The sequence below is a fragment of the Acinonyx jubatus genome, chromosome F2 (assembly GCF_027475565.1).
Source record: "Acinonyx jubatus isolate Ajub_Pintada_27869175 chromosome F2, VMU_Ajub_asm_v1.0, whole genome shotgun sequence".
Lineage (NCBI taxonomy): Eukaryota > Metazoa > Chordata > Mammalia > Carnivora > Felidae > Acinonyx > Acinonyx jubatus.
The window spans coordinates 48,813,468-48,829,317 of NC_069394.1; the positions used below are offsets into that span (position 1 = coordinate 48,813,468).

The 15,850-nt window shown below is 35.2% G+C and overlaps 1 pseudogene; it reads left to right on the top strand.

The window, feature by feature from the left end:
• The first annotated feature begins 12,105 nt into the window (after positions 1-12,105).
• LOC106977240 (40S ribosomal protein SA-like) lies at positions 12,106-13,627 on the top strand (annotated as a pseudogene).
• Positions 13,628-15,850: the final 2,223 nt, after the last annotated feature.

The following is a 15,850-nucleotide window of genomic DNA, read 5'->3' on the forward strand; positions in this document are numbered from 1 at the left end:
GATCAAGAGTTGCATGTTCTTCTGCCTGAGCCAGCCAGGCATCACAGGACCTTACTTCTTTTCTAGTATAAGCATTCGGAGCATAAATTTCCTTCTGAGTACTGCTTTAGCTTAATCCTCAACATTTTTATATAGTTTATTTTCATTAGTCCTAGGTATTTTCTGATATTTTATGTGATTTCTTCTTTGGCCCATGAGGTATTAAAAGGTATGTTGCATAATTTTTAAATATTTGGGAACTTACCAGATATCTTTCTGTCATTGTTTTCTAATTTAATTCCATTATGGTCAGAGAACATACTCTATTATTTCTATCTTTTAAAATTATTGATGCTTTTTCAGCCCCCAGCTTCTAGGTGAATTTTTCATTTGGACATGAATAGTGTATTTTCTGCTGTTGTGGGGAAGAATGAAAATTGTTCTATAGATGGTTATTAGGTCAACTTGAATGGTAGTATTTTTCAAGCATTCTGTAGCTTTAGTGAATTTCATCTACTTGCTCTATCAATTACTAAGAGGAATATTGAAGACCCTAACTGTAATTGTAGATGTACCATTTTTGCCTTTGTGTTCTGTCAGCAATTCATTCATGAATTTTGAAGGTCTATTATTAGGTGTATATACATTTACGATTGTTTTATCTTCTTTATTACAAAATTTCCCTCTTAATCTGTTAGTCTTATTTGTTTTGAGTTAATGATAATATTAATTTACCCACTCCAGCTTTTTTATGATGAGTGTTTGTGTAGTATCTTTTTCCATATTTTACCTTTATGTATCTGTATCTTTATATTTCAAAGTAGTTTTGTTGTAGACAGCATTGGTTGAAACTTGATTTTTTTTTTTTATCTAGTTGGGACAATCTCTGCCTTTTAATTGGAGTGTTTAGACAATTTAAATTTAATGATTTTGAAACAATGAGCTTTACATTTATTTGTCTTTTAAATTTTTTTTTATTTTTGCACCATCTCTTCTTGCTTCTTTCCCTTCTTTATCTGCATTACATTGGATTAGATGAGTATTTTTTAATGTTTCATTTTATCTCCACTACTGACTTATTAGTTATAGCTCTAAGTTGTTTTTTAGTGTTTGTTTTAAGGCTTATAGAATACATCTTTAACTTACACAGTTTAAGTCCAAATAATATTATACTGCTTCATATTTAATGTAAGAACCTTATGGCAATATACTTCCATTTCTCCCTTCTTTTTCTAAGTGCTATTGTTGTCATAAGTTTAAGCTCTGCATGTTATATCCTCTAAAATACATTATTAGCATTTTTACTTTAAAGAATCATTTTCCTTGGGGTGCCTGGGTGGCTCAGTGAAGTGTCTGACTTTGGCTCAGGTCATGATCTCATGATTCATGAGTTTGAGCCCCATGTTGGACTCTATGCTGATGGCTCAGAACCTAGAGCCTGCTTCAAATTCTGTGTCTCCCTCTCTCTTTGCCCCTCCCCTACTTGTGCTCGCACTCTCTTTCTCTCAAAAATAAATAAATATTGAAAAATTTTTAAAGAAACTTTTTTCTTCAAAAATAAAAAAGTTTTATATTTACCCACATATGTATATTTCCAGTGATATCCATTTCTTCGTGTGGATCTGGATTACAAATTGATTTCAATTTCCTTAAGCCTGAAAGTCTTCTTTTAATATTTCTTGTAGTAAAATTCTGCCAATAATTACCTCAGATTTTATTTGTCGAAAAAAATTTTATTTCACTTTCATTTTTTAAGGATTTTTTGCTGGGTAAAGAATTCTACTTGGATTGCTTTTTTTCCCCTACTGTTTTTTAAAGATGTGCTTTGTCCTCTGGCTTTCAGTTTCTGATGAAAAATCTGAAATAATTTAAACTTTTTGTTTCTCTGTAGTAATACACCTTTCTGTTGTTGGGGGGGTTGCTCCTTTTTGTTATTGTTTTTTTAAAAATATTTTTATTTATAAATGGTTTTGAGCAATTTAATTATGATGTGTCTTTATGTGATTTGCTCTGTATTTACCCTGCATGAGGTTTGTTGAGCTTCTTGGATTTGTGGGTTTATATGCTTTATTATATTTAGAAAAGTTTGGGTTGTTATTTCTTCAAATGCTTTTTTCCTGCCTCCTGTCTCTCTCCTCCTTCTAGAACTCTGATTACTCATATTGTAATTAAACATATATAACATATATTACATAATTACTGTTTAATTACTGCTTTTTTGTTGTTGGTATTTTAATTAATTTAATTACTTTAATTACATTTAATTGGAGACTTTTTTCTGTTTACTTCAGTTTGGATGGTTTCCATTGTTCTGTCTTGATTTTTACTTTTCTTTTATAATATCTAATCTACTATTAAGACCATTTAGCAAATTTCTTATTTCAGATATTATATTTTTCAACTCTAGAAAGTACATTTGACTTTTAAAAAATGTCTTCTTTCTTCACTGTATTTATTTTTCCTTTAAATACTTTAACAGGTTTATAGTAACTCTTTTATCATTCTAGTCTGTTAATTCCATGATTTATATAATTTCATGTTTTTTCTATTGACAGATTATTCTTCTGGTGTGAGAAACATGTTTATGCTCCTTTGCATGTCTGGAAATTTTTTATTGCATGCTGGACATTGTCAGTTATGCTTGCTGAGTACTGGCTTGTTTTCTAAGAATGCTAAACTTTGAAACTTTCGTAAATTAGCTAAGTTACTTGGTAATCAGCTAGATTCTTTTGAATCTTGTTTTCAAGCTTTTTTTAATGGGCTGATTTAGAGTAAATTGTACTCTGGGTATTCAATAAGGCTCACACAATCTGGCTGGCAAAACTCAAACATCTCCAAGCTGTTTGTGAGCTTTGAGAAATATTCACTTTATAGCTCCCTGATCCATCTTTTGTCCAGCCTTGGAGAGTTTCACCTTATGCATGTGTCAATTGTATTCAATAGCAGTCTCAAGGGGGCTGCTATGCAGAATTCAATATCTCTTTCTTCATGAAAGAAATATCGCTTTCTCCTTTCCACTTCTCTACTCCACAAAGTCCAGTAATCTTTCCGAGCTATATTTTCTATCTCTTCAACTCAGAGGGTTAATTTCACCTTAGTATCCATTCAGTCTTTCCCTACTACTACTCCTGAAGCATTAAATTCCCAAGCATAAATTGTTCAGTCCACAGTAATGTCCTGGCACTCCTGAAGTTCCATCCATGTTAGTTTTTGGTCTTCCAAATCCAGTAGAATTGTCTCAGAAGGTGATATGAGCTTGGTACTCAGTCAACTGTGGCCATGAAAACTCCAATACCTTCACTTTGAATGGTCATTTCACCAGTGTGATTTACACACTTTAAATCTTTTTATAACCCAGGAAGTGGTTATTAGATCAGTCTCACACAAACACTCATTTCCATGTATGCATGAATACACATATAAACACATGTATACACACATGCACTCATCAAGGACAAAATTTATTATCAGGGCTGTAAATACATAACTAAAACATTAATTTAGTAACAGTGGCTAACACTTTTTGAGAATTTATTGTGAGCCAACAACAGTGAAAAAAAAACAAACCCACTTATATGCATTATCTCATGTTCCTCATATGTAGTATGAGGTTTAGAGAATTTGAGTAATTTGTACAAAATCTTACATCCAGTACCAGATGAAGTCAAACTTGACTACAGGCAGCCTAACTCTAGAGGTGGAGTTGGTAAACTATGGTCTGCAAACTGACATGCATTTTTGTAAATGAAGTTCTATATCAAGACAGGCACATGCTCATTCACTTTTGTAGTGTCTATGGCTACCTTTGAGCTACAATGGCAGAGGTGAGTAGTTTCAACATAGACTGTATGATATACAAACCCCAAAATATTTATTATCTAGCCCTTTACAGAATAAGTTTGCTGACCCTTCTTCTAAAACATAAATTAATTACTCCATAATTTCAAGGCCATCTCCCTTGCTACCTTGAGGTAGCTTTTCATATCATTTTGCTGACCATGTATATTTTCTCATTCATTTTCTCTGCTTTCAAAGTATATTTTTCAGTGGACCAAAAATAACCCACCACTAAGAGGTATATACTTCACTTTAAAAATGGCTGTCTCCATCCTCTAGAATGAAAAGTTTTTAAGAGCAGATGTTTTGTCTGCTATGTTCACTACTATATCCCCATTGCCTAAGACAGAGCCTAGCATAGAGTAAGTTCTAAGATATGTTACTCTTAATGGATGATCCTTTGACTATACAAAGTTACCATCTGATTAAACTCTAAGGTAAAACTTTATCCCTCCCTTGCTAAACCTATAAAGAAAGGTGTGTTCTTTCTTTCATTTATGCTGTCTTTTCCCACTGATTCATAATGCCACCTTTAAAAATTATTATTATCATAGGCTGAATTAACCCAGTTGTCAGTTGAGGCTGGCTCACCCTTTGATATTTAAATAAAATTGTTTCCAACCCCTTAGTCAACATTCTATGAGAAGTCCAATCTCACTCCCAAATTCTCTGAATCCCCAAGGGAATATTTTCACATGATCTCTTCTTGCTTTATGAATCAGATACCAATTAACTCATGCTTTTACACATATTCTTTCTTTCATTTATGCTGTCTTTTCCCACTGATTCATAATGCCACCTTTAAAAATTATTATTATCATAGGCTGAATTAACCCAGTTGTCAGTTGAGGCTGGCTCACCCTTTGATATTTAAATAAAATTGTTTCCAACCCCTTAGTCAACATGCTATGAGAAGTCCAATCTCACTCCCAAATTCTCTGAATCCCCAAGGGAATATTTTCACATGATCTCTTCTTGCTTTATGAATCAGATACCAATTAACTTATGCTTTTACACACATCTCATCCTACATGGCTGGTCTCTTCTCTGCTTCACACTAGACATGAATTTCAAGACACATACAAACACATGTATACAACATCCCACCCCTCAGAAAAAGAAAACCTCACTCATGTAGCATTCTTCACTGACAGTTAAAGGGAGACAAAGGGGATTTTCATGTACCAATGAAAACAATTTAAAATTTATCTTAAAAACTCTCTGCTCTCAAAAAGTCTGCAGCCAATCTATAGCCAGGAGTTTCTCATTGACCACCTTTCTACAAGCATGGTGATTTTCTCCTCTATTCACTCTCTTTTCATCAAATTTGTCACTTTTTATTTTTTGGGCAGAGTAGTTTTTCTATCTCTTTGTTACATTATCTTCTTCCAAAGTATGCCCCTAGGGTCTCATCTTTTACCCTACTGCAATATATTGATATCTTTCTCAACACAAGGATTTTTTTTCCCCAAGAGAAAATGTTAAAATTAGGGTTGGTTTTTTTTTTTCATTCCACTAAACAATAATCTATTTCTGGGCCACCACTCTCTTCCTTTTATCTATCTTTCTATTTTTGCAACCATTGGTATCACACTTTTAATTACTATAGCTATAGGATATGGTTTAATATCTATAAACAGCGCTAATGTACCAAATGTTTAACAACTAGTAAGGCACAAGCATGAATCAAATGAACTGAGCAATCATAACAGAGGGCTGAACACAGATCGCAGGGTATAACCATAGGGTGTATGTACAGGCTACCTTTAAGGAAAATGTTCATTATTCTTCCTTTTCAAAATTTCTAGTTTTTTTCTCACATGATTGTTATTATCAGCTATATTGGTACTTTTATCTAATTAAAAAAAAACTCATCAAGAGTGCAGTTGGGATTGCACTAAACCGATAGATTAATTTGAGAAAATAAAAAACCAAAACCATAAACATTCTCCTGACATCTGAGAAAGGCAGAAGGGCTGGAGGTTGAATCAATTGCCAATGACCAATGATTTAATCAATTGTGTCTATATAATGAAGCCTCTGTAAAAACCCAAAGGACAGAGATGGGAGGGATTCTGGTTGGTGAACACATGAAGATTTGGAGAGAGTGGCATGCCTGAAGAGGGCATGGAAGCTCCACACCGCTTCCTACATACCTTGCCCTATGCATCTCTTCCATCTGGCTATTCTGGAGCTATATTATTTTATAATAAACTGGTAAAACAGTAAGTAAAATGTTTCTCTAAGTTCTGTGAGCCACTCTTGCCTATTAACCAAACCCCGAAAGGGGATCATGGGAACCTCCAGTCTAAAGCCAGTAGGTGAGAAGCACGGGTGACCACCTGGACTTGCAAATGGCATCTGTGGAAGAGCAGGGGCCATCTTATAGGGCTCACCTCATAACCTGTGGGATCTGATGCTATCTCCAGGAAGATAATTTCAGAATTGAGTTAAAATGCCAGACATCTTGTCAGTGCCCCCTGAGAATTGGAGAATTGCTTGGTGTTGAAAATAAAACACACACTGGGATTGTATCATAGATTTCCTTATAGTGATATATCCTCGCATTCCTGGATTCGTTTTTTCTTGTTTGTAGTGTTTTTATATTAAACAGTCTATTGAAAGCACTTGACATTTTAGGCTACCCTCTTCTGAGAGGCCTTAGAGTGCAGGGAATACTAATAGTCTTAACTGAGGGATTCGTTTTTGTCCAATAACACCAACACTTAACAATAGCTGAGCAGAACAATGATAGGGTCTAGAGCCAAAGACGTTCATTTAAAAATTAGCCTGGGGCACCTGGGTGGCTCAGTCCGTTAAGCATCTGACTTCGGCTCAGGTCATGATCTCAGGGTTTGTGAGTTCAAGCCCTGCATCAGGCTCTGTGCTGACAAAGCCTGGAGCCTGCTTCAGTTTCTGTGTCTCCCTCTGTCTCTATCCCTCCCCTGCTAGTGCTCTGTCTCTCTCTCTCTCTCTCAAAAATAAATAAACATTAAAAATTAGCCTGTAGCTTCAGACATGGCCCGGAATAAAGGCTTTGCCAACAGGTGATGAAACGTGATAATGGTGGGATTAGACACCCCAAGAGAGATACAGGTAACAGAATGACATGGAAACAAAGAGGCTTTATATATATAAAAAAAAGCAGTAGTCAGAAGTAATGAGGTAAAAGTAAAAACAGGTAGATGGAAGTGGCAGTGAGATAGAAATAGTCATTGCACAAGCAGAGATAAGTTTAGCCATATGGGAGAGAACCTAGAGTAAAAAGCAGCAGATACTTGCTGCTGAGGGACAACAGGGTGAACAACACTCTGGCTGGATCACTGTAGTTGCAGAGATATAGAGCACCTAAGCATCTTGAATGACATTCCAGTTTTTCTGGAGGCCTGACCATATGACTGCTGAGAAACCGTTTTTGCATATGTTCCCATAAATCAACTCAAGTTAACCTACATGTTGCTTTTTTGCTGCCAGAAAAACCCGACTAATGCTATTATTTTCTTAAAATATTGCTAGATCCAATTTTCTAGTTTAAGCAATTTTTTTTCAGTATTCATTTGGAAGATTTGGCTATACTATTTTTTATGTGTGTGTGCATGTATCTTTGTAGGTTATGTTGTCTTTTTGTTACATCCTATTTTCTTCTTTTTCTGCAAAACGGTTTTATTCATTTTTGAGGGGGGAGGAGCAGAGAGAGGGGGATAGAGGATTTGGAGTGGATTCTACACTGACAGCAGAAAGCCTGATATGGGGCTTGAACTCACGAACAAGCCGCGAGATCATTACCTGAACTGCAGTCAATGCTTAACTGACTGAGCCCATCAGGTGCCCCCATCCTATTTCTTTCTTTAGTGGACCCTCTATATTATCTGTCTTAACAGTTGTACTTTTCTGGACTTCACAAAATTACTTGAAATTTATAATTACTATTATTGCATAGTTTTCCTTTACCTTATGTTTAATGCGAGTATGTCAGATGGAGAATATATTTTTAAAAATCTATACTTTTGTGAACCTGAGTGTCAAATTCCAAACACACCCTGCAGTATATTTAAAACCCTGCAGTATATTTCTTAGAAAACTTTACTTTCTGAAGTATTCTGAATTCATTATATGGAAATGTTATGCAATTTCTCTTATACAGGTTTTTAAATTTTTGTGTCATTAAAATTTTGCAGTAGGTTCAGGAATCCAGGTGTCCATAGATGGGTTGTATTAATGGCCTCACTTAATGACTTCTTTGAATCCACAATGTTTGTCCCATAACTTTATTTTTGTAAAGTTTATTTATTTTGAGAGAGAGAGAGAGAAAGAGAGCATAAGCAGGAGAGGGGCAGAGAGAGGAGAGAAAGAATCTCAAGCAGGCTCCATGCTGTCAGTGCAAAGCCCAATGCAGGGCTTGAACTCACAAACTGTGAGATCATGACTTGAGCCGAAACCAAGAGTCAGATGCTAAACCAACTGAGCCACCCAAGCGTCTCTGTCCTATAACTTTAACGTTCTTCTTACTCTGACTATGCTTGAGCATGTGACGTGCTTTTGTCAATAGGATGTTAGCCAACATGACACAAGCAGAGGCTTGAATGGTGCATGTACTTTTTTGTTGCCTTTTTGCATGACTGGGCCTGCTCACTATTCCCCTCTGCCGTGCTATGAGAACATGTCTGGCTGTTCTGCAGGGAGGATGTGACAGGCATGTAAAACAAAGCTAAGTTGTTCCAGACATCTGAGCTAGGGCGATCCTGGTTCAGCCAATTGTCACCCAGCCCTCAGGTATGTGAGAAAATCTAGAGGAGATCAGAAGATGCTTCCAGCTAAACCTATTCAATATTGACAACCTGCAGTGAACTAAATAAATGTTTATTATTTTAAGACACTGGGTTTCAATGGTTTGTTTTGAAACATTATTGTGGCAACAGATAATACAGAGATACCAACATGATAATTAATTGATGAGAGGACCTCACTGTGTATCTGAGGTACCAAGTCAGAGATAATATTCACAGATGGTAGATATTTTCATATATTGATAGCTATTTTTGTATTCTTCTGTCTCTGGAATAACTCATTTATTACCCCAGGAGTGATAATGGTACAGAGAATATTCCCCTGTAGCATTTTAGCAGCATTTTAGACACTAGACTTGCCAAAGAAGAAATGTGACTTTGCTTATCATGTAGTCTTTTGGTACTTGAAGTGTTAAGAAGATAAATGGATTTTATGTGATCAGGATGGTAAAGATCCATTATATTCTCTGCTTCAAATTCTCATGTGGATTTAAGTTGTTGGTGAGAAGAAATAAGAATGTAATCAGGTTTGTGAATGCTTGTAGCTGTGATTTTTCCTGATAGCTAGTAGATTGTAGAATGCCTTTGAAAGAAATCTTGGAAATATAGACTGTCAGGTGAAGTCCTTACTCTTATATTAGGTAGATACAGGTTTCTACATAGAAAATAGCTTCAGCTCCAGTTAACATTTATTGATCATCTGTTATGTACTAGGCATTATAAATACAAAATCAGTGAAAATTAGCCTCTGTCCTAGAGAGATTTAGAGTTCAGAAAAGAGACGAAGAAATCATGACAGAGAAATAAATACTATGATAAGTACAATGATGAGCCACACACACAAATGTGGTTGAGGAGTGTCAGGTGGTGGTTGGGGGGCTACGTTTGTCCAAGAAATTTAAAGGATAAGTAGATGTAGAGAAGTAAAAGAAGGCCTTAGGTGGGAAAGGATTCCAGCAAGGAGCAAAGTATGAGCAATGATTTGGAGTGTGGAATAACATCAATTATACAGGAAACCACAGAACATAATGTGAGACCAGAAGTTACACATATATAACTAAAATATGTATGTATGCCAAAGTATAATCAAAGACTTGTTAGGTATTTGCTTATGTTATCAAATATGCAATTCTTTTTGGTAATAGAGATTTTTGTTTTATTTTACATATTGGAAAAGTAGTCTTTGTGCTTTTTAGTACCTTCTGCATATCTGTAAATTCCACATGCACAGAGAACACATTTATTTTACTCTTCTGCATCTCAGCACCCAGTACAGTGCCTAACATTTCATATGAATTCAATACATATTTGTTGAGCAAATTCCTGAATTCTTGAACTTGTCAGCCTCTGCCAAAATCCAATAGAAACTTATTTTTTAAATTAGTCTTTTAAGTTTACTTATAGGCTAATTTACTTGAATAATTTGTCTTTCTCAAATTGTCTTCAATCAAAGGTTAATCTTCTGTTTTATAATTCTCCCTATTTGGGGATTAAAAAATATATGCAACTGTCAGTGTTGTTTTTCTCCCTATACATTCATCTATGTATTCATCCAACATATGATTATTTAATACTTGATTATGTGTCAGCATTGTGCTACACCCCAGGGGTGGAGTAGTAACAAGTCAGACCTGGTCTGGGCCTCAGTGGAACTTATTTTCCAGTGAGGAAAACGGACCAATATTGGATAACTAATTTACAAGCACATAGGGTGTTATATACGGAATTGAATAGTTTTACAAGAGTGTGTAACATCGTCTTTTATCCTCTATTCAATATTGATTATCATATGATTATTATATAACAGGTTTACTTTATCATGCTTTTAGTTTGTGTTCTCTACTTTCTGTTTTACTATACCACAGTTATAATTAATATGTGGCACATAGAAAATGCACTGTAAACATTACTTGATTGAATAAATGAAAGAATAAATTCATTTTATCAGAGTCCTGATCCATAGTTTATTGGCATAATTTCTGGATAAAATGGGGTCATTAGTCAAATCTATTTGGTTATCTGGTTTTAGTCAACAAATATTCATTGAAAGCTCATATAAGTTATGTGGCAGATGTGGGAAATCCAAAGAAGAATAAAAAGTTTCCTGTCCTTACAGAAACTGCAATTCAGGCACACAAGATAACAGTATATGAGAAGCTAAACATTTAGCACAAGAAAACATATGAATCATACATCTTCTAGACAAATTACTATGCTAGGTAACATGAAGAATGAAAGAAAAGAGTATAGCCATGATTTCATGTTGCTTATAATTGAGCTGAGGAGACAAGATAAATATATTTAAAATGAAAATAACACCAAACGATAAATGGTACATTCTGGTACTCAAGATAGTAAGAATCTCAGAACTTCAGTACATGGAAATCTTTCAAAGGTTTGACATCTTTTCTCATTCAAGCAAATATTAGAACAGTTACTCCAAAGTGAGGTGTGTATACTTCAGGGAGCACCAGACAATCCACTGTAGTGTGGGAAGAAAATATTAAAACTTCTATTTATTTAAAAATAATTTAAAAGGAAATCAGTCCTTACTAACATTTAATAAAAAGGATTGACAATGGGCCATCATAGTCAGTAGCCCATGGATGTCTGGTGTTAGGATTTAACATGGCATCACATGGAAGCAAAGGAGTGGGAATTGCATTCCCCAGAACAAAGTGGCACCTCTTCCCATTTCTTCATCATGAGTTACTGTGGGTTATCTGGGCTGCTTTAAGTTTTCACTAAACTAGCCTTCAGGAAATGGACAAGTGACTTAAAAAGTCCTCCAAAGAAATAGCAGATAAAATTAATAATACAAGCACAATTGGACTAAAAAGAAAATCTTAGCTGTGACGCTTCTCTTTGTGAACATGCTTTTTGGCAACTACATTATTAAACAAGATCTAATCAGATATAACAAAAAGTCACCTGTCCTCATGTTCAAATTTATGATGAAACTATTCCAAGTTTTTTTCCAAGGGTTTTTGTGTGTGTTATTATTGTTAATGAATAACCTCATTTGCATATATTGTGCCTTGAGAAATTAGCAAGACTTTAAAAGACTAAGCATCCCAGGGCGCCTGTGTGGCTCAGTCAGTTAAGCACTCGACTCTTGATTTCAGCTCAAGGCATGATCCCTCAGTTCTTGAGACTGAGCCCTGCATCAGACTCTGAGCTGACAGCATGGAGCCTGCTTGGGATTCTCTCTGCCCTTTCCCTGCTCGTGAGCACTCTCTCTGTCTCCCAAGATAAATAAATGAAAACATTAAAAAACATTTTTAAAAAAGCAATTAAGGATCCAAAACATAAGGACAGTCTTTTGCAATTTTTCAGAAGTTTTCAAAGGTAAGAGTTACTCAATCTGGCATTTAGTGAAATTTCACTAGTTTAATAACAAATGTTTAGAAGTTTACTTATAAAAAAAGACCACTTGGACTTTCCAGGGGTCCATACAACATTGTTCTGTGTTCCCATCATACCTTAAAGGGAAACTTTCCTGATGTCCAGAGCCCTCAATGTCATGCAAATGGAGGAGGAGGATGTCCTCAAAATCCTTGCAGCAGGAACCCACTTAGCTGGCACCAACCTTGACTTCCAAATGGAACAGTACATACATCTACAAAAGGAAAATTGATGGCCTCTACATCATAAATCTGAAGAGAACCTGGGAGAAGCTTCTGCTGGCAGCTGATGCCATTGTTGCCATGGAAAACCTGGCTCATGTCAGTGTCATATCACCCAGGAATACTGGTCAGCAAGCTGTGCTGAAGTTTGCTACTGCTACCAGAGCCACTTGGACTGCTGGCCATTTCACCTCTGGAACCTTCACTAACCAAATCCAGGCAGCCTTCTGGGAGCTGAGACTTTTGGTGGTTATTGATCCCAGGTGGTTACTTGACCACCAGCCTCTCACAGAGACATCTTATGTTAATCTGCCTACCATTGTTCTGTGTAACACAGACTGTCCTCTGCGCTATGTGGACATTGCCATCCCTTGCAACAACAGGGGAGCTCACTCAGTGGGTCTGATGTGGTGGATGCAGACCCAGGAAGTTCTGCACAAGTGTGGCACCATTTCCTGTGAACACCCATGGGAGGTCATGCTTTATCTCTACTTTTTTTTTTTGTCCTTATAATGTTTTAATTACATAAGTAACATATACTCATCTAGAAAAATGGAAAATACAGGTTTTATAATAATTATAAATTACACACCCTCCCATTACCCAGATACACTTACTATTGGCATTTCCATATATATATTATATATATTTATATATATATGGAAATGTATATAATAAATATATATAATATATGTATGCATTATATATACATTATATATAAATTATATATATACATTATATATACATTATATATAAAATTATATAATTATATAAATATTAATATATTAATAAATATATACATTATATATACATTATATATAAGTTATATATATAATATATATATGGAAATGTATATAATAAATATATATATGTTTTGTTTAATAAATGTGAATTTCTCCTATTATTTGCAAGTATTTGTATTTGAAAGTAAGCTGGAATCCATTCTTGGTTAATTCTAAATTATTTTAATATAATTTATTGTCAACTTGGCTAACATGCTGTGTGTAAAGTGTGCTCTTGGTTTTTGGGATAGATTCCCGTGGTTCATCACTTACATACAATACCCAATGCCTGATCTCTACTTCTACAGAGATTCTGAAGATATTGAAAGGAAAGAGTGGGCTGCTGCTGAAAAGGCTGTGACCAAGGAAGAATTTCAGGGTGAATGGACTGTTGTAGCTCCTGAGTTCATCGCTACTCAAGCTGAAGTTGCAGACTGGTGTGAAGGCATGCAGGTGTCCTCTGTGCCTGTTAGCAGCTCCTACCAAAGACGAGAGCACTCAGCCTGCCACTGAAGACTGGTCTGCAGCTCCCACTGCTCAGGCCACTGGATAGGTAGGAACAACCACTGAATGGTCTTACGCTGCTCTTCCACAAAGGCAAACAAAATGGAAATAAGGTTGACAGAAAATAAAGAATTTCTAAAAATAAAAAATAAAAAAGAGAGAGAGGCCAATTGGAAAACTGTTTTTCCTTCCAGAGTGAATAAGACTGAAATAATTCATGAAGTAATAAGCCACAAAGTTATATCCATTACTTTATCACTAGTGCTGGAAGTTACGTAGAAAACTTTGCTGAAGACTTTGAGAAACAGCTAAGACAAATTATGTAGCATTAGAATTTATGTAGTGATAGAATTGGATGGATATATTGGCATTTCTACTGTGTCTCAGTCTATTTGCTAGATTGTATTTCAAAAAGGAGATTCAAAATTGATCACAATTTTGTGCCTTTAAAGGAAGAATTTACTATACACCTGAACACTGTATGTTAATTAACTGGAATTTAAATAAAAACTTTAAAGAGAAGAAGAATTTACTGAAAAAGATAAATTCTCAGCAAAGAGAGAATCCTTACCGACTTTCTTTTAAAAATGCTTATGGGAAATATATATTATGATGGAACTGAAGCTTTGATGCTTTGCCTGCAGCTGAAAATTCAAAAATATTCTAGGTAATATTTTTATATGGGAAATCTCTTAACTGCATCATTGACAGGAAAGCTTTTCATCAGAAGTGCATCAACACTGTTTTTAATTTCATAAAAACATGACCCTTTAAAATATTGTCAAGTATTTACATGACTTTGTAATGAAATGGAGAATAACAATGATAATATTTGCCACCATAGAGAATTTTACTGGTTACTTCATTGAAAATTACTTAAAACTGCTGTTGAATTTAGAGACAAATTGGGTATTTTATTTACAAAAAGGTGTTTAAAATTTTCTGATTTTTTCACTGATGACAAAAGACTTATCAATAAAGTGCTACTTAGCAAATATTTAAAAACAAGTTGCTTATCCTTTAGGTATCATTAAAGCAAAGAAAACTTTTTTCACAGTAAATGAGAAAGTATCTGTCTTTCTCTGTATGACTTATTTTACTTAGCATAACACTCTCTGGTTCCATCCACGTTGCTGCAAAAAGCCATATTTGATTCTTTCTCATTGCCACATAGTATTCCATTGTGTACATAAACCACAATTTCTTTATCCACTCATCAGTTGATGGACTTTTAGGCTCTTTCCAGAAGTCATACAGAGAAAGACAGATACCATATGTGTTCACTCTTATGTGGATCCTGAGAAACTTAACAGAAGACCATGGGGGAGGGGAAGGAAAAAAAAGTTAGAGAGGGAGGGAGCCAAACCATAAAAGACTCTTAAAAACTGAGAATAAACTGAGGGTTGATGGGGGTGGGAGGGAGCGGGGGATGGGTGATGGGTATTGAGGGGGGCACCTGTTGGGATGAGCACTGGGTGTTGTATGGAAACCAATTTGACAATAAATTTCATATTTAAAAAAATGAGAAAGCAAACAATTTTGGGGAAAATTGTATTATGGAGGGGCACCTGGGTGGCTCAATTGGTTGAACGTCTGACTTCGGCTGGTGTCTTGATCTTGCAGTTTGTGAGTTCTAGCCCAGCGGCAGGCTCTGTGCTGACAGCTCAGAGCCTGGAGCCTGCTTTGGATTCTGTGTCCCTCTCTCTCTGCCCCTCTCCTGCTCATGCTCTGTCTCTCTCTGTGTCTCAAAAATAAATAAACAGTAAAAAAAAATTTTTTTTAAATAGTATTATGGAAAAGGTACTTGAAAAACAAATGTTTGAAAATATATTTATTAATATGTGATATTGTTGCTGAAAAATGATGCAAGTATGTCACCTATAAGAATGCTTATAGTTGCAAACTACAATATTTTTTATTATGAGGTATAATTGACATACAATATTATATTAATTTCAGGTGTATAATAGTGATTAGGCATTTCTATACATTACAAAATGATCACCACAATGAGTCTAGTTACCATCTTTCATCATACAAATTTAGTACAATATCATTAACTATATCCCACATGCTATAAATTATATCCCTGTGACTTATTCATTTTATAACTGGAAGTTTGTTCTTCATAATCCCCTTCACCAATTCCACTCTCAAGCCCCTCACCCCTCTGGCAATCTGTTTTCTGTAAATATGAGTTTGGATTTTTTTGTTTCCATAAAGTATTGTAAGAGTATGCAAGGCAGCCCCATGAATAATATAAGATGATATATTATTAGAGTTAGAAAAGGCTTCTTAGTGGAGGTGGTGCCTGAACGAAGCTTTCTTGAGAATA